Source organism: Protopterus annectens, chromosome 15.part0, assembly GCF_019279795.1.
Source record: "Protopterus annectens isolate FY-2018-M chromosome 15.part0, PAN1.0, whole genome shotgun sequence".
NCBI classification, from domain to species: domain Eukaryota; kingdom Metazoa; phylum Chordata; order Ceratodontiformes; family Protopteridae; genus Protopterus; species Protopterus annectens.
This window is the reverse complement of record NC_056749.1, coordinates 273,304,890-273,329,711: the sequence shown is the minus strand read 5'-3', so window position 1 is coordinate 273,329,711 and position 24,822 is coordinate 273,304,890. Positions and strand designations below refer to the sequence as shown.

The following is a 24,822-nucleotide window of genomic DNA, read 5'->3' as shown; positions in this document are numbered from 1 at the left end:
AACTCTAGCCATCCTAGCTGCTATAGATTAAGACAATGATAGCAAAATTATTGTAGGAGATTGCCAGTTTGTTAAGGTTATTTTTTGACAGATTAGTATATATAGGTGAAGCATAGAGGAGTGTGGAGATTAAGTGAGTGCAGGCTATAGTGGTTCTAGCTAATGGTGTAAGGTAGGATTTGATTCTGTAGAGGGACCCCAATTTCTTATTGACATTTTTATTGTGTTATTAATTTGAGTATCAAAGTTAAGGTTGCTATCTATTGCTATTCCTAAGAGTTTAGTGGTTGGTTCAGGAGATATGAGAGTGCCATTATTAGATATGACTGTAAAAATCTACTGGGGTGGACTTCCGGGTTGGAGTAAAAAGCAAGTTTTATTTTGGGGGTTCAAGAGGATGCAGCGCTGTAAAAAACATGTTTCTACTGTACTGAATGCCTTTTGGGTTAGGGACTGTAGTTCAGATGGAGAAGTGGCTGAGCATATTATTGTGGAGTCATCCGCGTACTGTATAAAGGTAGCTTGAGGAATTGCTGAGTGTAGGTCATTAATAAAAATGGAGAATAGAAGTGGGACTAATATGGAGCCTTGAGGGACACCGAGGGAAATGGGGAAGTGGGTAGATAGATTATTATCCCATAGCACAGCTTGCTGTCTATTGCCTAAATATGATTGGAACCATTTTATAGCCAGCTCTTCAAGTGAAAGGGATTTGAGTATATTTATAAGTAGCTGGTGGTTAACCATATCGAAAGCTTTAGAAAGATTGATAAAACGCGCAGAGGAAAGAATGTTGTTGTTATGGTTTTTGCTAATGCAGTCTGTAAAGGATAACAGGTCACTGGTGGTACTGTGGAATGGCCTAAATCCATGTTGACAGTTGTCAAGTAAGTTGTTTTGGTTTAGGTGGTGAAGTAGTTGCCTATGGATGCATTTTTCCATTATTTTTGCCAGTGGAGAAAGTAAAGCTATGGGACGATAGTTTGAAAAGTCATTAGAGTTACCACCTTTATGTAGGGTGATAATGTGAGAGATTTTCCAGATAGTTGGGATGGTACCTTCATTTATGGTTCTGTTAATCAGTATGGAAATGGGATAGGCTATGGCTTTAGATGCTTTTTGCAGATATTCTGCAGGTAGTTGGTTAGCTGAGGGGGTGGTTGGTCTTAGTTTTTGGAGAAGGAAGCAAATGAGGGAAGTTGGAACTGGTTGCAACTGAAATGAAGGAAGTGAGCTAGTGGTAGAAGTTGGCAGATTTGAGCTATATGGGGATAGTTGATTGGCAAGACTCCACGTGGGCCAGCAGAGTAATCCAGGCTGCAGAGAGCTGAATAAGCGACTTTTCTTGATACTAAGTATATTTTTTGTTGCTTTCCACATCTGAATACCTAGCAACTGTATTTCGCCTGCCTTTCTGTTACATTGAAGCTGTTTTTACTGCATTTAACTTAATATTGCACTTGGAATCCTTGTTTGTTACTATTTGACTGTATTTGTAGCAAATTCTTCTGTGTAAGCTGTAGTAGCTGATTCATAGCATTTATAAGTGTTTGCTGTACCTGTTTCTGCCTGTTTTGTGAAAAAAAAGAAAAAAAGAAAAAATATCTCTTGTTTTTCCTGCTTTACTAGTTTAGTCCAGTTTCAGAGTTGCTGATTCCTGGGCTTTGGTTGTAGTTCCTGTGTACTGTTTCCTTGCCTTATTTGGGGAAGGAAGCTACCTTGCTTTCCTGCTTTACTAGTTTAGTCCAGTTTCAGAGTTGCTGATTCCTGGGCTTTGGTTGTAGTTCCTGTGTACTGTTTCCTTGCCTTATTTGGGGAAGGGAAGCTACCTTGCTTTCCTGCTTTACTAGTTTAGTCCAGTTTCAGAGTTGCTGATTCCTGGGCTTTGGTTGTAGTTCCTGTGTACTGTTTCCTTGCCTTATTTGGGGAAGGGAAGCTACCTTGCTTACCAGTGGGAGTGGGAAGCATTGAGCTGCCTTTGTCCAGTTTTGTGAGGTTTCAGCCAGTAACTAGTAGTTTATTGGTCGTTTTGAACCAGTTTCTAGCTTTTTCCAGCCCCTGGTATAAAACTTTCAGCTTGTACCTACTCAGCACAGACTCCACGTGGGCCAGCAGAGTAATCCAGGCTGCAGAGAGCTGAATAAGCGACTTTTCTTGATACTAAGTATTTTTTTGTTGCTTTCCACATCTGAATACCTAGCAACTGTATTTCGCCTGCCTTTCTGTTACATTGAAGCTGTTTTTACTGCATTTAACTTAATATTGCACTTGGAATCCTTGTTTGTTACTATTTGACTGTATTTGTAGCAAATTCTTCTGTGTAAGCTGTAGTAGCTGATTCATAGCATTTATAAGTGTTTGCTGTACCTGTTTCTGCCTGTTTTGTGAAAAAAAGAAAAAAAGAAAAAATATCTCTTGTTTTTCCTGCTTTACTAGTTTAGTCCAGTTTCAGAGTTGCTGATTCCTGGGCTTTGGTTGTAGTTCCTGTGTACTGTTTCCTTGCCTTATTTGGGGAAGGGAAGCTACCTTGCTTTCCTGCTTTACTAGTTTAGTCCAGTTTCAGAGTTGCTGATTCCTGGGCTTTGGTTGTAGTTCCTGTGTACTGTTTCCTTGCCTTATTTGGGGAAGGGAAGCTACCTTGCTTACCAGTGGGAGTGGGAAGCATTGAGCTGCCTTTGTCCAGTTTTGTGAGGTTTCAGCCAGTAACTAGTAGTTTATTGGTCGTTTTGGGCCAGTTTCTAGCTTTTTCCAGCCCCTGGTATAAAACTTTCAGCTTGTACCTACTCAGCACAGACTCCACGTGGGCCAGCAGAGTAATCCAGGCTGCAGAGAGCTGAATAAGCGACTTTTCTTGATACTAAGTATATTTTTTGTTGCTTTCCACATCTGAATACCTAGCAACTGTATTTCGCCTGCCTTTCTGTTACATTGAAGCTGTTTTTACTGCATTTAACTTAATATTGCACTTGGAATCCTTGTTTGTTACTATTTGACTGTATTTGTAGCAAATTCTTCTGTGTAAGCTGTAGTAGCTGATTCATAGCATTTATAAGTGTTTGCTGTACCTGTTTCTGCCTGTTTTGTGAAAAAAAAAGAAAAAAAGAAAAAAATATCTCTTGTTTTTCCTGCTTTACTAGTTTAGTCCAGTTTCAGAGTTGCTGATTCCTGGGCTTTGGTTGTAGTTCCTGTGTACTGTTTCCTTGCCTTATTTGGGGAAGGAAGCTACCTTGCTTTCCTGCTTTACTAGTTTAGTCCAGTTTCAGAGTTGCTGATTCCTGGGCTTTGGTTGTAGTTCCTGTGTACTGTTTCCTTGCCTTATTTGGGGGAAGGGAGGCTACCTTGCTTACCAGTGGGAGTGGGAAGCATTGAGCTGCCTTTTGTCCAGTTTTGTGAGGTTTCAGCCAGTAACTAGTAGTTTATTGGTCGTTTTGGGCCAGTTTCTAGCTTTTTCCAGCCCCCTGGTATAAAACTTTCAGCTTGTACCTACTCAGCACAGACTCCACGTGGGCCAGCAGAGTAATCCAGGCTGCAGAGAGCGGAATAAGCGACTTTTCTTGATACTAAGTATATTTTTGTTGCTTTCCACATCTGAATACCTAGCGACTGTATTTCGCCTGCCTTTCTGTTACATTGAAGCTGTTTTTACTGCATTTAACTTAATATTGCACTTGGAATCCTTGTTTGTTACTATTTGACTGTATTTGTAGCAAATTCTTCTGTGTAAGCTGTAGTAGCTGATTCATAGCATTTATAAGTGTTTGCTGTACCTGTTTCTGCCTGTTTTGTGAAAAAAAGAAAAAAAAAGAAAAAAATATCTCTTGTTTTTCCTGCTTTACTAGTTTAGTCCAGTTTCAGAGTTGCTGATTCCTGGGCTTTGGTTGTAGTTCCTGTGTACTGTTTCCTTGCCTTATTTGGGGGAAGGGAAGCTACCTTGCTTTCCTGCTTTACTAGTTTAGTCCAGTTTCAGAGTTGCTGATTCCTGGGCTTTGGTTGTAGTTCCTGTGTACTGTTTCCTTGCCTTATTTGGGGGAAGGGAAGCTACCTTGCTTACCAGTGGGAGTGGGAAGCATTGAGCTGCCTTTTGTCCAGTTTTGTGAGGTTTCAGCCAGTAACTAGTAGTTTATTGGTCGTTTTGGGCCAGTTTCTAGCTTTTTCCAGCCCCCTGGTATAAAACGCGCGTTAGCACGATTTAGAGCGATTTAGCGCGGAGCTGCCACTGTTGCACACTAGGGCAGTGCCGGTTAAGCAGGTTTAAACTATTCGGGCTACCTAAAGTCCACTCTTCAAATTTTCCCTTAAAACTACCTTCCTCGAACTATACTACTGATCAAATCAGCGTATCCTATAACTAAAAAGATCAACTCTACTTGACTCCAAGTAGACTATTCTCTATCTATTAAACCTAGCACTTGCTCCTACAGTACTTATTACCTTGATACGGCACTCTTGTCATAGATAGTACCCCAAAAGGCAACCCCCATTTCTCGGTCACCCGTCCCCGGAATCTTTTTAAAGTTTTTCGTCTACCCTTCTAGCATGTCGAGGGATCAGTTGCTAGTGTCCTCTCCTGCTCAGCTGGTGAACCTGGGAATATTGAGGCAATGTTTCAATTGCCTCATGTACCTGAACAACCCTTTCCTCCTCCCACAAAACACAAATACATGCGAGAGATGCAACTATACAGCCAAACTGGAGGCTGAGCTCTCTCAACATAGGACTGGCAAGACCAGTCAGGAGGAGAAGGTTACCACACACACTATAGACCCAGTCTCACATAGTACCATTACAACCTCAAATCATACACATAAACACACAAAGACATACTCGGAGGCTCTGATCAAAAATCTACCAAAACAGCAGAGGCCACCAAAGCAGACACCCAAACAACCACCACCTCAGAACACAACACCCGCAACACATAGACCTCACAGTCAGAGTGTCAAACAGTCACAGCCCTTAAGGCCAAACACAATGCCAGACACACTAGTCATTGGTGACTCCATAGTCAGACACACTGATGTCCCGCTCACCAGACTGAGTAAGGAGAAGGTCACAGTAAGCTGCCTGTCGGGCGCTAGAATCCGCCACATAACTCAAGCACTCAGGTCTCTCAACAGCAGGTACAAATATGACTCAGTCATTGTCCACGCTGGTGTAAGCGACCTGAGGCGTACCTCCTTGGACTACATGAAAAGAGACATTGAGGAGCTCTCTGATTATGTAGCCCAGGCAGGTATGACCCTGACCTTGAGCAGTATCCTACCTTCACCAAGAATGATGCCACAATACAGAGATAAGATGATCAGCTTTAACAATTGGCTTAAACACTGGTGTCATTCAAAGGGGATCCAGTATCTGTCTGCCTGGGATGACATGCTGGACAAGCCACGCTGCTTCGCAAGGGACGGCTTGCACCTGTCACCCTGGGATTCGGATATTGGCAAAGGCTCTTGCCACCCCCATAGTGCCTTTTTAGGCAAGGCTCAAATTCTAAACCTACCACCCTAGAACACAAAAAGGAAAAAACTAAGGGTAATGCTGCTCAATGCCAGAAGTCTAAATCTCAAAATGCACACACTCGAGGCCCTTCTCAGTATGGAGAACATCGATGTCTGTGCTGTGACAGAAACCTGGTTCAAGGCTCCTGAGAGCACCCCAGCGCTATCAGGTTTTACCTCATATCATGCGTTCCGGCCCCAAAATCCGGACAATACCAAGAAAGGAGGGTATCCATATTCATCAAGGACACCCACACCTCAAGACTGGTGGCAACGCACGATGCATCGGAGACCATCCAGGTGCAATTAACCATAGGCAAGACTGCTCTGCAAATTGTAGCATGTTACAGGCCACCCTCACAAACTCAGGAAACTCACATGGCCTTCCTGAAAACACTAGAGGGATAAATGTATCACCAAACACCATCATACTAGGTGACTTCAATTACCCTAATATAGACTGGGAACACTACTCAAGCCCAAACACCTAGCCCAAAAGTTCCTGGAATTCATAAACTCAAATGCCATGGAACAACTAGTCACCATCCCCACAAGAGGAGATAACATACTTGATCTCATCATCACGAACATGGGAGCACAATGTTCAACACCGAAGTATACCCCTCACTGGTGAGATCAGATCACAAACTAATCTCGCTGGAGGTCCTCATCCCACCCACCTGAAATAAAAAGACCACAGTAAAGAACTTCTCAAAAGCCGACTTCACACTTCTAAAGACTAGTGTGGTCTCCTTTCAGGCCCCGAGCCGGCGGAAAACAATACTCAAGCCGCTGAATCACTTACAAACGCCTTCTACCAGCACCTGCAGGACTGCATGGATAAGGCAATCCCAAGCAAAACAAAGACTCTTTGTACCAAAGGCAAGCGTCCAGTCTGGTGGACCTCAGCCATAAACAAACTCTACAACAAAGGAGGAAGCTACTACAAGATAGAGCAAATTCCTTAAAACGTAAGACACCCTTGATCAGTATAAGTAAAAACTAAGAGCTCTCATAAAATCATCCAAAGCAAATTTCGAGAGAAAAATAGCTAAAGACTCAAAAGACAATCATAAGGCCTTCTTTAGCTATGTTAGAAACCTAGGAGGAAACTCCCAGATATGCTCAGAACTAGTTCAAAATGATGTGAAGATTACTGATCCTACAGACATTGCCAACATACTGGCTGACAGGTTCAGTGCAAACTTCTCCCCCCCCCAAAAGGAGATATATCTATACCAAATGAGTGCAGCCCCCAAACATCTCCAGCGCCCAAGTGAGAACTGCTCTCTCCAAAGCAAAAACACAGCATCCATGGGACCCGATGGTGTCCCCGGCTGTGTGCTCCACGAACTCAATGAGGAATTAAACCCACAGCTAGGACAGCTGTTTAATCAAAGTCTTACCTCTGGATACGCCCAGGAGTGGCGCACTGCAACTGTGGTCCCACTTCACAAAGGCGGTGCCTCCACAGACCCTGGAAATTACCGCCCATTAGCTTGACAAGCCTTATCTGCAAAGCCATGGAGAGGATCATAATGGACCTCATAAATAAAGACATAGGGAATTTGCAGACTTTGGATCCAACCCAGTTTGGCTTTGTCAAAGGCAGATCATGCCTTTTAAACTTGGTTGACTTTTGAAACAGTCACCAAAGCCATTGATGAGGGAAAGGCAGTCCATACAGCCTACCTCGATCTGGCTAAGGCCTTGATACAATACCCCACTCGGGTATCATTGAAAAACTCATCAGCTTAAATGTTAACCCATACATCACAAGATGGGTTGCAAACTGGCTGAGTGACAGAACCCACAGGGTCAGAGTTGCTGGCGCCATGTCAGACTCAAAGCCTGTCACAAGTGGTGTCCCACAGGGCTCAGTCCTGGGCCCACTCTTGTTTGGTATCTACTTTTCCAAGTACAAGCAAACACAGGAGGGTTATGGCTGACAAAGTTTGCAGATGACTGCAAACTGGGCCATAGTAGAAAACACATCTGACACAGATATCCTTCAGAAGGGTCTCACAGAAGCGGATAACTGGTGCCAGAGCCACGGCCTAAAGTTAAATGCCAAAAATGCATAGTCATACCCTTGGGAAAAACAAGGTTACCTAGCTACCAAATAGGTGGCAATCCACTGAGCACAGAAGAAGTTATCAGGGACCTGGGGACCCAGGTTGATAGTAGTCGGTCATTCGACACCCATGTAGCTAAAGTAGTTAGGAAGTCCTTCTACATTGCCCACCTTATCATGAAGGGATTCTCATCTAGATCAAGGGAGGTCATAGTCTCCCTTTACTCATCACTCATCAGACCAATGATTGAGTACAATGCCCCATTCGGAATGTATCTGACCCGACACTTGCAGCAGCTGGAGAGGCCACAAAGTTCCTCACCAAAAGGATAAAGGGTCTCAAAAATCTGTCCTATGCTGCCCGACTGAAAGAACTCCAGCTCTATTCAGTCGCTTACCGCTTGCTCAGAGGTGACCTTTGCCTAACATACAAGGCCATGTCAAACCCAGATTTGATGAATATGCTTCACCTCAAAAATCTAGATCCATCAGAGCCACAAGGGCGGGAGACTTAAACCTCGACACGGCTATTAATAGGGCGTGCTGGAGGGATAGATTCATCACCCAAAGACTCCCTATGCTGTGGAACAAAATCCCGGTACATGTGAGGCAGAGCACCTCGCTGGCCTTGTTCAAGAGAAATCTTGACCAATGGATGGGAGATCGCAGATATACCCCAGGAATTACCTCAGTGTCACTGCTCGACAGAGGCACAGCAAAATAATGGGTATAGTTCCCCATACAAAAGGGGTGGCGTAAGCCACAAAACAATGGGCTAGGCTTATAAATGCCCTCGGGCAGATAGCCTAGTATGAACCTATGAACCTATGAACCTAAGAGTTTGGATGGCCTCTGTGAAGGTATTGAAGGCATTGGCGGTTTGTATGGGATTCTCACAGTTAGAGCCTTGTGGGTTTGGTGTAATGGATTGGCCTGGGTGTAGCAGTTTGTTAATGCAAGTCCAAAACTTTTGTGGTTTATTCTGGTGAGTTTGCTGGAGTTGGAAGTAAAAGTTTATTTTATCTAAGAGGATAGCTTTCTTTGTATTATTTCAAAGTTGTCTAAATTTTTGATGGTCTGTTGGGTTTTTAGTAGTACGGCATTTAGCGCATGATTTCTTTCTAAGAAGGATTTTTGCCTGGTTTCTTTTGACAGCTATGGGGGCAGGTTTAGTCTTACTTCTAACAGAGTCATAATCAAGTATGTTGATATTACCATTAGGAAGAACAGGGAAACACAGGAAATTTGTATCTAACATTTATCTTAAGAAAACATATTCCAATTGTTTTCTACATTATCATAGTTGTCGCCCCCTTTTCAAAAAAAGAAAGATAGTAAAAGGGCAGATGGTACACCTTTTGAGGTTAGTCTTAGATGATCTGAAGTTTTTTTGGTGAATTAGACAAGTAATAGATGTGTTTAAGGAAAGATGTTATCCAGATTCCCTATTACTGGAGATTACAGAGAAAATCAATAGGGGAGAAGTGATAAATTCACCTGCATTCTTTTTGGTAACAAATCTAGTGTAATGGTGAAAGATGAGGGTAAACATGGGGCCATGGCTGTGCCTTATAATAGGGATGTCCTAATGGTAGTGGATTTACTTACAAAATATGGAATGTTATATTTCCAGCTGAACTGAAGGCCATTTTAGGCGAGGGTCCTACGATTACATATAGTAGAGGGAAAATATAAAAAAAAAATTAAAAAGTAACTTGGTGAGTTTTGACAGTGCTGTAGGGTCCAAAATGAGTAGATGTGGTCCTGTAAATATTGTAAATGTATTAATGATGGACTCTCTCTTATTGCTGATGGATTCAACAGGACCTTTGGCTGTCCTGGTAGATGTAACTGTAATTCCACCAGTGTGGGGCATTCCGCCACCTGAACTTCATGTTCAGCTTTTTATGTGGGTAAAACCAATAGAAAACTTGAGAGAATTTATGAGCACCTACATATTTAAAAAAATAAACAGAGCAACACCCTGTACAGACATTTGATTAAATGCCCACTTTTTAAAAGGTTTTTTTTTTTTTTTGTTATAGGCCAATTTTTTATTCATGAGAAAGGTGGCGATTTTTGAACATTTGCTTGAACAAAAAATTAAAGTCAAATTTGCCTCAATGCATGTGGTAAGCCTGGAATAAATGATTCCTTGTCACTGCATAGTGTTCTCAAGGATAGGGCACAATGATATAATGTTTGACTGCCACTGCTTTTAATGATTTGCTCAATACCTGATTATGCATTTTGATTGGCATATAAAGAAAGGATGTGACAGGTATTTTTAATTCTGATGAAATTCCTGAGGGTCTATATCACTTCGTCAATGTAACTAACTGTCAAATCCCTATTCGTCAAACTTAATCCACAGTAAGCTAAGTCCACTGAATGTTCATTTACGCAAATTTCTTCCCCATGGAAAAAAAAATAGTGGCCCAACCTAGAGACCATCACAAAAAAACACAATTTAAAACCCACATGGGGGGCTATGCCTTCTCCACCCCCTAACTACATACACCAACTCTGAGATCGCACTACAGTGGGGAAAAGGGCAAACTCCTGATGATAGCCAACTAGTTTTTTCCCTGGGAAAAAATTTGTGTAAATGAACATTCAATGGATTTAGTTTTCGATGGATTAAGTTCGACAAACAGTGATTTGATGGTTAGTTGCTTCAACAAAGTGATATAGACCCAGTTCCTGGTATTGTGGTATGGGGCGAAAGCTTTTAGTTTTATACTTTTACATCAATAAATCTGATACACATGTATGGGTTTCTTGTATTTTTGTTTTTATCACTCAAAAAGACGAATGGTTCGAAAAACCAGAATTGGCCACAGCAGAGTCACTTAGCAATAAGCTGTGGTAGCGAAGGCTGTTTATTATATTTCTTCTTTTTGGTAGCTGGTAGAAGAAAGAAATGAGAAACTGTTAGGTTGCTCCATGGTAAAGTTGAAACAGATGCCTGATTCCTGGGGAAGCCTTAGCAATATGCTATGGTAGTGAAGGCGATTTATTACATTTCTTCATTTTGGTAGCTGGTTGAAGAAAGAAATGAGGAACTGTTAGGTTGCTCCATGGTAAAGCTGAAACAGATGCCTGATTTCCAGGGAAGCCTGGCAGCAGTAGTTGGTATTTTTCCTCCAAAGGAAACTTATCCACACAGCAATGGAAAAAGTTAGTTGACCGTTAAACTTTGAAAGCCCACAAGATAAATGCTTTGTGATGGCAGGAAACCTCTGAAGGGTTTGATACCCAAACCACTCTTAATACAGCATAACTCCATCTGAGTAACAGTTTGGATGCATGGAAAGTGCCCTTGAAGCTTTGGAAGCTTGCCATCTGTTATATCCTGTGCAGGATATAACCTAACCACATAATCCAACATTCTGGTCACTGCAGATTTCATTGTGAGACATACTGATATCCTTCTCACTAGACACTGGAAAGGCAACACCAGAGAAGCTTGCCTTTCAAGCAGGAACAGTCTCTGATGAGCTGCCTTCTGCAAAAGAGGAAGACATGCTCTCAGAACAAGATTTAGCAGGCTATCTCTTGCAGCCATTGCAGGCAATGTGCAGGGGGGAATGCCTTTGGCTTAACATAGATACTCCTCATAATGAATGGCGGCACAATTATCACCACTAGATCCTCTATTTCCAGGGGAAATGAACTGGCTTATGAAGTGAGAAGGATGTTTGATGCTCAACCTGGGCATCAGAAGGGAAAACAAATTTGTAAGATATCGCTATGCATGCATACTGTTGTGAAGTGAACTTGCATATCATCGAAGACACAGACTCAGACTAGTACATTTCTCATGAAGAATCATCAGACAGATGTAGATATCAAAGTATCCAGCAAATGTAGAAGAATAAAAACAGGGCAAACCTAAGAAGGTAAAAATACAAAACTGTAAGGGATCAGCACATGGACCACACACTGGTTACAAAATCCAAGCACATTCTCAATCTTCTTCATTAATGTCAGTTGAGGAGACCAAGAGAGTTCTGGTACTTGTGTGAAAGACTTAAAGGAGTAAAACTTGACTGCTTGAGTGCACCTGCCAGGATGTTCCAGTTTTACTGAAGCTATTTTGAAATGTAAACACAAGGAGGGAAGGCAGCAGCTGTGGCCTGTGGAATGAGATGAAGTAAAGGGGAGAAGAAAACAAGGACTTGTATATAAAGCTGCAGACCCAGCATCTGTCACCAGCACTGGCCCCTCTGGAATTTGGTGTACTGAAGCAGGCACATTGTGGGTAAATCTAACTTATTTCATCACTGGGACATTAACAACTATTCCTGTATTTAGAGTCCAGGAACGCAACTGATACCTACACATTAACACTGTCAAAAATACAGTGGTTCCATACTGGATTATGTGGAATAGCCAGAAGGCAAAATACTGATACAAGCATGCCAAAAATCTGGTTAAGTGGCAAATGAGACTGGGTTTGGACTAAATGTAAACAGTCTTGCTCAGGTTTCTCTCACTTTTGGCCACAGGGACTATGAAGATAAGAGAGAAACACTTGCCATGGTTGCTAAACCTCATTTTCTCTTTCACTTTCATATTCCGAAAACTGAATTTAGTTATTTAACTGACAAGGTAAGCTGTCCACGGACCCCTCCCTTTCACTCACTGCCTAGCCAAACAGCGGTGATAAAAAAAAAAGGGGGTTGACATTCTGCATTAAGCAGACTAATATGTACCATACAGTACTAAAATGCAAATATATTAAGTATCTAGAAGATATACAGATTTAACATTCATGGAATACTACTAATAAGAGCAGAGAGAATTGTACAAATTTAATCTCTAACAATGAAGCTATTAAATAGTACTTCTTAACCATGTTCATTACAGCAACTGCAGGAAAGGGCCTCAACTAGGTGTTTTGTAAGAAGGGGCTTCTTCTGAAGTAGTTTACTTCAGTTTATTGCAGTTTCTGATCTTGAGTTATAGGACACCAATAATGAATTACTAGAAATCTGTTGCCCTTTCACTTATTCATGGCTAGCTCTTTTTTGTCTAGAAAACAGCTGCCACATGCCTGACATCCTTTGCAGTTGGCCTTGTTAGGAAAGTGAGAATAAATTAAATACCCTGTATGGTACTTTTAGACCCCAACAGACTATACAAAGTGTACGGCCAACACATGAAGGACTCTACGCAGCACACACTGAAAACTGAAATACTAAAAAGACTCATCATGATAAAAGAAAAGGACTATGCATAGTAACCCATGCTTGTTTCAGGTATGATCACGCACACACCATAAAACAAATGGAGGTAAAATGGAAGGACTGTACACATGCACAAGAGTCTGTAGACCACAAGGTGGTTCGCAAGACTAACCAGAAGATTGTTGAACTGGGCTGGTCTCACTGCCTGGCAACTTAGTCCTGAAAGTAATGACTTCTTGCAGCAAAACAATTTTAAAGTAGGATCAAGCAATGCTCAGAAGACGGACATCCCTGCTACATTATTTACTAGGAATGAGTAGTGTTCAGCACATTTGCAGTACTTTGTATCAAGAAAAATTCCAAGATGGATATGGCAAGCATCATTTACTCAGGGTAAGCAAATGTGTGGTGGCCAGAGACAGCACCTCCCTGTCAATGACTGGAGTTGGGGGATGAAACAAGATTTCGAAGATGATATAGGCACTCCATAGCTAATTTACAGATTATGACAATATCCAGTGCCAGTGTATCCCAAATCACAAGGACCATCAAAGATCTATCAGTTGTAACAGAAGACACCAATGCAATAACCAATGAACACTGTGATTTGGAGATGCTAATGTGGAAAGTTAAACATCCTGAAACTGACATATAAACTAAATGGTGTTGAGGAAGTTAGACTCAATTGCTAATATACTGACCAAAGTTTAATCAGGAAAGCCCTCTGGCTGATCTCCTTCGAAAAATGAAACAGAAGCATAGAGCGCCCAAATGCTGGTTAGGGACTGACTGGGTCCAGTGTTAATGATGACTTATCATTTAAATATGGTAGAATGCATTATTACAACTGAAACAGACACAAGTGTGTGCTTGGCAGATGGTGTAAATTTACTAATGCTGCCATTGCCCATGCCACAGACAGTATCAAAGTGACACCTGTAACTGAACAAGAGGTGGATATCGTTTTTGTTTTGTATTAATTCAGTAGTTACTCCCCCCACCGACATGGTGCTGCCTTGTGCAAAGGGAGGATTTTTTGTGCTCAAGCTATATATCTTGCATGTTGGAAAAAATGAACATTTGTTCTAAAGACCATTATACATCCAGGCGCCTCCAACTGGTGCAACAGGTATTTCTAACAGCACTGCTGCTTTACTTAGTGGAATTATTTACAGACTTTGCATGATATGAACAATCTGAAAAAAAAGCTAAAACAAGCAATAAAATAATGCACTATTTTTCCCGCACAGAGGTGATTGCTGCTGCAACAGACTTGCACAGAATCTTTTAAAGCTGGAATAGATGTGTGTGTGTGTGTGTGTGTGTGTGTGTCTGTGACTGTCTAACAAATAAATTACAATTCTTTGAAGGACAGCAGGAAGCAGAATACTGGTTAATATAAACAGTGGTCAATATGCCAACTATAAGGGTCAAGCTGTCCCTGTCTGCAGAGGAATTTCATGTTAGCATAAACTTTGTTGTTGATATTCTGAACAAAATCATTTTCAAAGACAGCTGACATAAATCAAAACTACGACTCTACAAGTACAGCATGACACAAAATAAACAAACATGGACTGTGCTTGTCTATAAACAAATGACTAGTGGGTAGCTGCTATATTTTTACCATTCTGTACATAGTTTTAAATAGTAAAATAAAAAATATACATATAATTAATAAAGAGAAAAATAAAAGCTATTTCTGTGTTTTTGATGGTATACAGTATGACAAGAGAAACCTGAAAACTTTACAGCTAAAGCCATAAATCAATTTGTCACTTATCTTCATTATGTTTTCCCGCTTCCCTTCTTCCCACAAACAACATCCAAAGCCAGTGTTAGGAAAATGCATAATAGCAATGTACATGCTTAGTACATTAAAGGCTTAAAATGGTTAATACATTTATTCTGTTCATACTGCATGAATCTGCACAGCTATTAGAAACTTAATAAAAGACACTTTATTCTGCTTACGCAATGAAAATATGTGCAGCTACCGGAAACTTAATAAGAGACATTCTATTTCTGCTTATGCCATGAGAAAATGTGCAGCTGCTAGAAGTCTTGATAAAAAAAACAATAGATGTTTACCATAGTCAGCACTACTTGTACCAAAGCTAGAAATGTACCTTGAATCTAGACAAAATGTATCGCATGTATTAGAAATGTACAATGGAAGAATTGAAGAGACAAGGTGGGCTAAAATAAGCCCAAGGCCAGGTTGTTTTTCTCAAATGTTTCTGCAAGACAGCAATAATCTGACCATGTCAGCAATAAGCCTGGTAACATTTTCTGTGTAACATACAGAAAGCTGTGTCCAACTACGTCAGCAGTAGATTAGTAACATTTTCTATGTGACATGAAGAGAACTGTATAAGAATAATATACTGACCACCAGAAAGTTAGACAAACCTTGTACCTACATGCTTTGTCTCCTTGCTGCAAGTAATAAAGGGTGCCTTGCTTGAACCTATCGTGTATTGATCTTTGAAGATTTTCCTTTTACAGATTGGTCCTTCAGACCGGAACCCTCTCTTCACCTCGGATCAGACGGCCAGGTGGCTGAAACCGTACAGGGAAGAAACCAAATTGGTTCTTCTTATATGGAAAGTCCTCAGACTGAAATGCCGTCAAAAGAGGCCAGACACTTTCTGATCTGTGACTGAAGGACGGGTCTCCGCGAATCGGTGATCAATCACGTGGGCTCAGGTAAGGTGAATCTACTTTTTTCTGTTTCAGATCAGGGACTAGATGTGCATTGTTTTTTATCAGATTGTATTTTTCTTACAGTCAGGGATAAAAAAAAAAAAAAAAGAGTACTGTCTTGTCATAGATCAGGAGAAACAGAATAAGTAGGCAGTCATTCTGAAGAGACTATAACAAAATCCGTGATACACGTTAAAATTAAGAGAAGTTACGTAACAATCAAAGGTAAAATAAAATGGGCAATAATTGCACAAAAACAACCCAGAACTCGCCGTTAATGGAAGATGGAAAATATATGCAGTCGCAACAGCCGATATTAGATATTTTTCAAAATGGGTTAATAAATATGAATTCGACGGAAAATTAGAAAAATCCTCGCTTATCAAACAACTCAAAAACGATTCCAAGGGAGAGGTAAAAAAGCAACGGCGGTTAGGAATTCCTCAAGCACACAGGTGGCTAGAGGAAGTAAACCGTAGGAACCAAAGGAACAAAGATTCAAAAGCAATGTTTTTAGATAAGGAGGATAATAACTTAGTAATAGCGTCAGCACCTCCGCCTCCCTTAACAGAATATGAAGCGAGTGAACAGGTTAGTCCACCCCCACTATATCCTGCGGTCACTGAAGATAGAGATATTATAAAACTAAAGCTAACTAAAATCAGAGATCCCATCGGGACCAGGTCCCAAACAAAAGCAAGTAATTCAGAAGGAGTTATTGAGTTATGGCAAATAGTTAAGAATTCACAATCTATAGGAGAAGAAGAAGAAATATGCCCGCTTATAGAAGTACCTAATCCTCAGGCAGGTCAGGACAATCAGGACCCAACTAGCTTAGTATATAGACCTTGGACTCCAGAAGATATCTGGAAAGCCACTGAGGGAATTCCCCATCCGAAGATTAATTTTAGAAAATTCTCAGAAGACTTACAAGGAATGAGGTTAAGTTATAACTTAAACAAAGAAGTAGAAAAAGTAGTTAGACAAATTGTAGGGCCAGATTGGTACATGATTTGTGGCAACTGGAACCCTCGTGATGCTGCACAAAGACCCCTCCCACATAGCAGCGCAGAATTAGACACAAGAGTAAAAGGTCTTGCAGACCGCATCTCTGAAAAATGGAAACCTAGGGCAGACTGGTCTTGCATTAATCAATGCATCTAACAAGAAGGTGAAACAATTGACCGGTACTATGCCAGATTGTTAAAATGTTTTAATAACCACTGTGGAATGCAGGTTCCTGAAGATCAAACGCAAGATTCCCCATATGAACAGCAGTTAAAGAATGCATTTTTAAAAGGCAGTAGTGCGCCTATAAGCAGTTTTATTACAAAACACATGGTAGACCATCGTACCAGCAGGTTACAATCATTACTTGAATATGCTAGACATGCCAAAAGGCATTTTAATAGCAAAAAGAAAAAGAAAGCTCAAGTATTTTCTGTAGAAGATGGAGCAGAAGTTTATGTAGTGCAGTCTGGGAAAAAGGGCAAGAAAAACGCACAGGGAAACAAGCAGTCTGATCAGCGATCAGAGGACTTTGAAGAGTGTAAGAAAAGAAGAGAACGTTTTAAATGTGGTAAAAAGGGACATTTGGCAAGGGATTGCAGGAAAAATAAGAAGGCAACAATGGAAGACAAGGAGGATGAGGACTGACAATATGATAGTCAAGAATCACAAGAAGGGGCTAGCAAAGAAAGGACAAATGAGAATGTGAAAGAGGGAGTAGAGGAAGTGCAGGAAGTTAGTGACAATGAAGAAAATGAAATATTAGACCTAGCTTTGTTGAGCTTAGAACTCTATTTAGCAGACACAAAACCAGAAGTTACACTCTTGGTAGAAGGAAGGGAGGTCAAATTTTTGTGTGATTCAGGGGAATCACGGACCTTGATACACCCCTCCAAACTACCAGAAAACACAGAGTCACCTGATTACATACTGGTCAAAGCAGCTAATGGACAGCTGTATCGGGAGCCTCTTTCCCATAACATTGCAATAACTGATCCAGATCAGGATTAACACAGAAAAGCAAAATTGTAGTTTCTGCAAAATGCCCAGTAAATCTCTTGGGCAGAGACCTCATGCAGATATTTGGTATAGCAGTAGTCCCAACCATGCAGGGTATGGAAGCACAGCGACAAACTAATACCTTTCTGGTGCAATCGGACGGTGAAATGTTTTACTGGTACAGCCAGGACTTGGTTACGACTGGTCCAGGGACTGTGACCGAGGAACTAATGAGCATAGCCATCAGTAAGTTTCCCTCCCTTGACATTGACACATAACACCTTTTGCACTGTACCCTGTATTTTTGTAACACACCAGGACCTGATAAGGAATATGAGAAAGAATTATTTAAGAATCATACAAATAGATTGATGCTGCTTAACCTGTACTGGGACACAGAAGGGAACAGTGCAGCCAGCTGTTCACTGCCCCAGGAGTTTTTTGCACTTTATATATCTAAATCTAATCGATTACCACATGTTAGTTTAACTAAAAACAAAAATATAAAATGGGCAGACCTAGGCGAAAAAGCCACGAGATGGGAGAAACAGACAGAACTAGAACTGTCAGGACAGGGGATACGAGTACAAAAATTGAATTGGATAACTCAGACCAACCCAGATGTGCACTTGCAATCTAGCAAAGATAGCTGATGGACACTCCTATTAAAGGAGGAAGAAAATGCCTTGCGAGGTATACTAGAGACTCTCTGGTCAACATCAACAGGGAAATCGGATGTAGTACTCATTCGTACAGCGGGGCCAGTCACTATCACGCCAAAGCCAGTATTCAGACCACAAAAAAGACAGTATCCCTTAAGAAAAGATGCAGAGGCGGGGATAAAGCCTATTATAGCATCCTTACTTAAAGGAGGGATACTAATAGAATCTCCCGATTCACCATGTAACACACCCTTATTTCCAGTTAAAAAAGCCAATGGAGAATGGCGTAAGGTCCAGGATTTGCAAGCTGTAAATGACGCGGTAATGCCAAGGGCACCCATAGTGACAGATCCACACACCCTCTTGAATGACTTAAAACCTCAACAAAAATATTTTTCTGTGGTAGACATTAGCAACGCATTCTTTTCGATACCGATACACCCTGATAGCCAGTATTGATTTGCATTTACATTTCAGGGGAAAAAGATATACATATACACGCCTACCACAGGGATATTGTGAAAGTCCAACGATATTTTCACAAGAAATGGCAAGCAACTTGGCGGGATTCAACCCACCAAGAAGTAGCCAGGTTTTACTTTATGTTGATGACATTCTGCTGGCGGCCCCCACCCAGCAGGATTGTAAGGAAGATACCATAGCACTTCTACGATTTTTAGCTGCTGAGGGACATAAGGTAAACAAAGACAAACCGCAGCTCTGGAAAAAACAGGTTAAATACCTAGGATATGTAATATCCAAGGAAGGTAGAACATTAGAAGAGGACAGAAAAGTAGCAATTTTACAAGCACCGAAACCCACTACCAAGAAGGAAATGATGTCCTTCCTGGGTACAACTAATTTTTGCCAAAGTTGGATTCCAAACTACGCTTTGGAATCTGCACCCTTAACTGACCTTATATATAAGACACCTATGGCAGAGCAGGATTTGTTACAATGGACACCAGAGGCAGAGTCTGCCTTTTGTAAACTAAAGCAGTTAATAGCGTCCTCACTAGTTCTGGGATTGCCAAACTATCAAACGTTTTTTCCAGACTGTAGATTGCAAGCAGGGTAACATGACATCAGTACTAACATAACAGCATAAGGATAAGCAACGCCCCATCGCTTACTATTCATCACAACTGGACCCAGTGGCACGATCCTTACCCCACAGTGTACAAGCAGTAGTTGCAGCTGCAATGGCAGTGCAGGCTTCAGCCTCAGTAGTCTTGTTCCACCCTCTCACTTTGAGAGTGCCCCATGCAGTCGCAATCATTTTACTGCAAGAAAAAGTGGCATATCTTTCCCCTGCTAGGCATCGTTCCTGCATGACTATATTGTTGAGCCAACCTCATATGACAACTGAATGATGTACAACTTTGAACCCTTCTACGCTGCTCCCAACCCCTGCAGATGGCACACCCCACCGCTGCCTGCAGGTAATTAAGCAAAAGACCCTACCTAGAAAAGATCTCACGGACGTCCCCTTGGACAATGCCGAGGTGACATATTATGTGGATGGCTCGTGGAAAAGGGGTCCTGCAGGGAAAAAAACTAGTAGGATATGCAGTAGTCTCTGATACTGAGATTGTAGAAGCAAAATCTTTACCACACTATTTATCTGCACAGGCAGCAGAATTGATTGCCCTGACATGGGCATGTACCCTAGCAAAGGGTAAATGTGTAAACATTTTTACTGACAAGCCAGTACGCTTTTTCCACTGTACATGTGTTTGCACAACAGTGGAAAAACCAGGGAATGATAACATCTACTGGCAAACCTATAAATCATGCACAGTTTATTTTAGATCTTTTAGAATCTATTCAGTTACCTCAGAAAGTGGCCATTAGCAAATGTACAGCTCACATCAAGCAACAGGATAGGATTTCAAAAGGTAATGCGAGAGCTGATACAGCTGCAAAACAAGCGGCCACAGAAGTATTTCTTTTAAATGAGGAATTGCAACCATCTAAAACCTTAGATCTAGACATGTTAAAAACAATGCAGACACTCACTACGCAAGCTGAAAAACAGCGATGGATAAAACAAGGAGCAATCCTCGAAAAAGGGCTGTGCATCTCTAAAGAAGGAAAACAGATACTACCACCTTCTAATTTGTTTTGCTATGCAGCATTGTTGAGCCATGGGCAATGCCATGTCTCAACAGGGGGGATGGTACAGCTGGTGAACCAAGTGTTCACAACGTACGGATTTACAAACTACTCTAAAAAATCTTGTTTGATGTGTCAGATTTGTAACAAACATCATGCACAGGGGGCGATAAAGCCCAAGCAAGGGAGTTTCCCCACACCACCATATCCGTTTCACACTATCTGTATGGATTTCATAGAATTGAACAAATGTGAAAATAAAAAGTATTGTCTTGTCATTATAGATATGTTTTCCAGGTGGGCAGAAGCCTTTCCAACCAAAAATCCGGATGCAGCTACAGTGGCAAAAGTACTTGCCAAGGAAATTATTCCTAGGTTTGGCATTCCGGAAAGAATCTACAGTGACAATGGTACACATTTTGTAAATCAAACCATACAGCAGTTAAGTAAACATTTTGGTATTTCTTTAAAAAAATCATTGTGCATACCCATCCACAGTCTGCAGGGCTGGTTGAAAGGCATAATGGTATATTAAAATGCAAACTGAGAAAATTAATAGCTGAGACAGGAAAAACTTGGTTGTACTGTTTACCCTTGGCACTGTTGAGCATGAGAACTGTCCCTACAGCAAAAGGATTGACTCCTTTTGAAAAACTGTTTGGAAGAGCTTATTATACACCCCAGTGGAAACTTCTCATGTCATCAGACCAGGAAGCCAATTTTACACTAGCTGAATATATGAAGAAGTTGTTGAGTTCTAAACATCTGTTACAGTCACATTCTGTTTTAGATAATATACAACCCGAAACATCGGAAGTGGCAGTGACACCAGGAGACTGGGTATGGATTAAAATCATGAAGCGAAAGAACTGGGCATCACCAAGGTGGAAAGGTCCCTACCAGGTGCTTCTTTCAACACCTACTGCAGTCAAAATAGCAGAACGAGCTTCGTGGATACACCTGACGCACTGCAAGCTTGTAAAGAACTTTGAATTGGATAAAGATTTTACCTCTCCATCGAGACCCTAAGCACAAAGTCTGGCTACAAAGGGGGGCGGTCAGATCAATAGGACTGATCCGTCTCAAACCCAGTGAAGAAAGCATCGGTGCTGAAGGTCCTATTAGGGCAGAGAGTAAGATCATGTGTCCAAAATAAGATGATGGAATCCAGTAAGATCCAAATACACCTACTTGGAAGAACCGGAGAAAACGGAAATGCAGAACAACTGTTTCCACAAAAATATTACATGACCATTCTGTTGACTGTACTGGTGACAATAATCTTTTTATTGTGGCCATTTCTTTTCTCAGCCATGCAAGTAGAACTAAATAAGCGTGCAGAGTGGCACCCGAACTTTAATACTTACCAGGCAATTAAATATGTGTATGCTGAAACCTTCAATGTTTCGAATTGCTGGATTTGCACAGCTTTGCCAACAGCATATAGGGGGCTACTGTTAACTGCAGTTCCCCTAGGGGCTAACAAGACCTGGGAAAACTTAATTCATGATGCATCAGATGTCACATCAAGAGATAAGGTAGCATTGCACTTGTCTATTTGACAGAAAGGAACTGTGTGTTTTTATAAGAATGATACAGTCAAGGTGGGTTGGAGCTATTGCAATGTAACTGTTCCCTATAGATGCTACACTAAATCTGATAACATCAGATTCTATTGTAACACGAGCTAGGATTCATTTGTTAAACTGAAGCATAGGACAATTGAAGAAGTAAAACTTAATGCTGATCTCTACAAACAACTGTCTATAATCGACAGAAAAATGTTTCATGCAGAGCAAGGGTATAGTAAAGTTACTACTAAAGTGGAAGATTGTTACTTTATATGCAGAAGAAAAGCATATAAATGGCTACCCGAGAATTGGTCCGGCAATTGTTTTTTGGGATACCTGGTTCCGGCCATACGACAGTTTTACCTTAAGGGAAGATTCGGAATGTCCGAGAAATCAAGAAGCCTGTCAATCCAGTGGGACAAATCAATGCACCCTGCAAATACCATCATGACTTAGGTCCTGAAAATAACAAAGGACTATCACACATGGATCTGAGTGATACTGTCATATCGTGGGCAAGCATATTACCAGCATATGGAGCAACAAAATCAATCTGGGAACTGAGAAAATTGTCTAAGCTTCTCGAAATAATGAGTAATGCAACCTTTACTGCCCTAGAATTGGTAACCGATGAACTGACTGCCATGAGAACAGTGGTATTTTAAAATCACATGGCTCTTGACTTCACCCTAGCGGCGAGAGGAGGTATGTATGCTTTAATCCAGGAGGAGTGCTGTTCATATATTCCTGACCACAAACATGAGATAGACAACCATCTTGAGGTAATCCAGCAGGTGTCGGCCATGACCAAACTAGGACCAAATCCATTGATGGACTTTTTTCCAGAAATTGTTGGGGGGGGGGGCAGTATCCTGATGAACATTCTGATTGCCATCTGTGTAGGGATAAGCTCTACTGATGGTGTGTGGGTGCTGCTGCATCCCCTGCATAAAAGGACTAATCAAAAATTTTGTAGACATTTCAGTTTCGGAAACCTTATACCAAGATGCCGAACTCGAAGAGTTACTGAAAAATTGAAAATGCTTTCATGGGTTTAAACTAAATGACTCTCAACTGCAAATCCTGAGTAGGAAGAGGTTAAGGGAAGAAAAAACTGTTTATGCTTGTTCCGAAAGTAGAATAAAAGTATTAAAAGGGGGGGGAAATGTTAGGAAAATGCATAATAGCAATGTGCATGCTTAGTACATTAAAGGCTTAAAAGGGTTAATACATTTATTCTATTCATACTGCATGAATCTGCACAGCTATTAGAAACTTAATAAAAGACACTTTATTCTGCTTATGCAATGAAAATATGTGCAGCTACCGGAAACTTAAGAGACATTCTATTTCTGCTTATGCCATGAGTCAGCAGTAGATTAGTAACACTTTCTATGTGACATGAAGAGAACTGTATAAGAATAATATACTGACCACCAGAAAGTTAGACAAACCTTGTACCTACATGCTTTGTCTCCTTGCTGCAAGTAATAAAGGGTGCCTTGCTTGAACCTAACGTGCATTGATCTTTGAAGATTTTCCTTTTACACACAGTGACTCCATTATTTTTTTATCTTGACTGACATAGAGATATTCAAAGTACTGTATTTTATGAATTAAAGAAATCCAGGCCCTTCCACTTCCTGTAATCTGGCTGTTCAGGTCTATGCTTTCAGCTGTGGTACAACATAAACAGAACAACAGTGACTTATGCTATAGCTGGCACATCTGTGCACAGACAAGGGCCAGAAGCTGGCTACAGCAAGCACATCAGCCTATTCTGACAAAGTATTATGATTTTTAGTCAAAACAATATTACTGCAGTTATAAGATAATATGCACTGTTTAATATTCTGACATCCTAAAGCATTCATAAACCAAAAGCAGTGTAGTTCTACCAGAAAAATGTAATCACTACTCTCTCTCTCTGAGTGATATGCACAAGCTTAATTACACATTATGAAGAATTTTAAAATTATTATAAAACACGATTCATAAATGATTCTCATTATAAATGCGGCAATTGTTTGCCACTAAACTCTATAATTTTTACTTTTTTCCCCTTATATAACTCAGTGTCAGGCCATAGCCACTAAGGCTCTATTTCTTACATTACACCTTCTCCTTTATTTGTATTCTCTTGTAGGATAATATAGTCCTTAGGGCAGAATTAGGTTTTGGGCACTCGGCTAATTCCAAAATGCACAGCAGAAGTTAGGCTGAAACTTGGCTTAGTTGGCGGTCATTACTCAGCCAACAAAATAGGATCCACTTCTGTTTCCGTTCTACAGGTGTGAATATATGATACCACTAAGTGGAGGAATGATTTTGCAAGAGATTAAGGCCCACCCCCTCACCCCTATGCCATGCAGAAACAGACTGTGCTAGAACTAAAGCAGCACTAATTTATCCCCTATCCTACAAACAATAAATGTCACCTGTCTCAAGGACACTTTGCTTCATCCTCTCAAGCAAGACAGCATTAGATTGGCTACAGCTTTCTGGAAGACAGCAAACCACTGGCATTGTACTTTTCTATAACTCACCTCTATGAGAATGAAAAGCAGCATGTTGTACCCCAGTCCCCTTCCAAGCCACATACTATGCATGCTGCCAAGACTTTTTTATACAGAGGAAATGTTTTTCGAACAGAAAAGCAACAAAACACATTTTCCTGTTGTAGGGAATGTGGACACCAATTACACCATGGGGATTACTTGCCTGCAGATAAACCTGAATCCAGCTCATGCTGAAATTAGACAGTGCTAATGCAGAAATGGCTCAGCAAAAAAATATTTTAACAATCTGTATTGCAACTATTTATGAAACTAAAACTTTAAAAGCAAACAGATATGAAAACAGAATGCACAAAGCTGCAGGTCACCCACCACGAAAATATAATGTGCATTTTAATGAAGTATAATGGGCAGCCACCGTGGTGTAGCGGTTAGTGTTGTCACCTCACAGCAAGAGGCTTTCTGCTTTGATTTTCAGCTG

At 40.9% G+C, this 24,822-nt stretch overlaps 1 protein-coding gene across 1 annotated transcript in view; it reads right to left on the bottom strand.

The window, feature by feature from the left end:
- The window catches only part of HDAC8 (histone deacetylase 8), a gene marked incomplete in the record, with an annotated part of 1,681,410 nt that overhangs the window by 128,660 nt on the left and 1,527,928 nt on the right, over window positions 1-24,822 (bottom strand).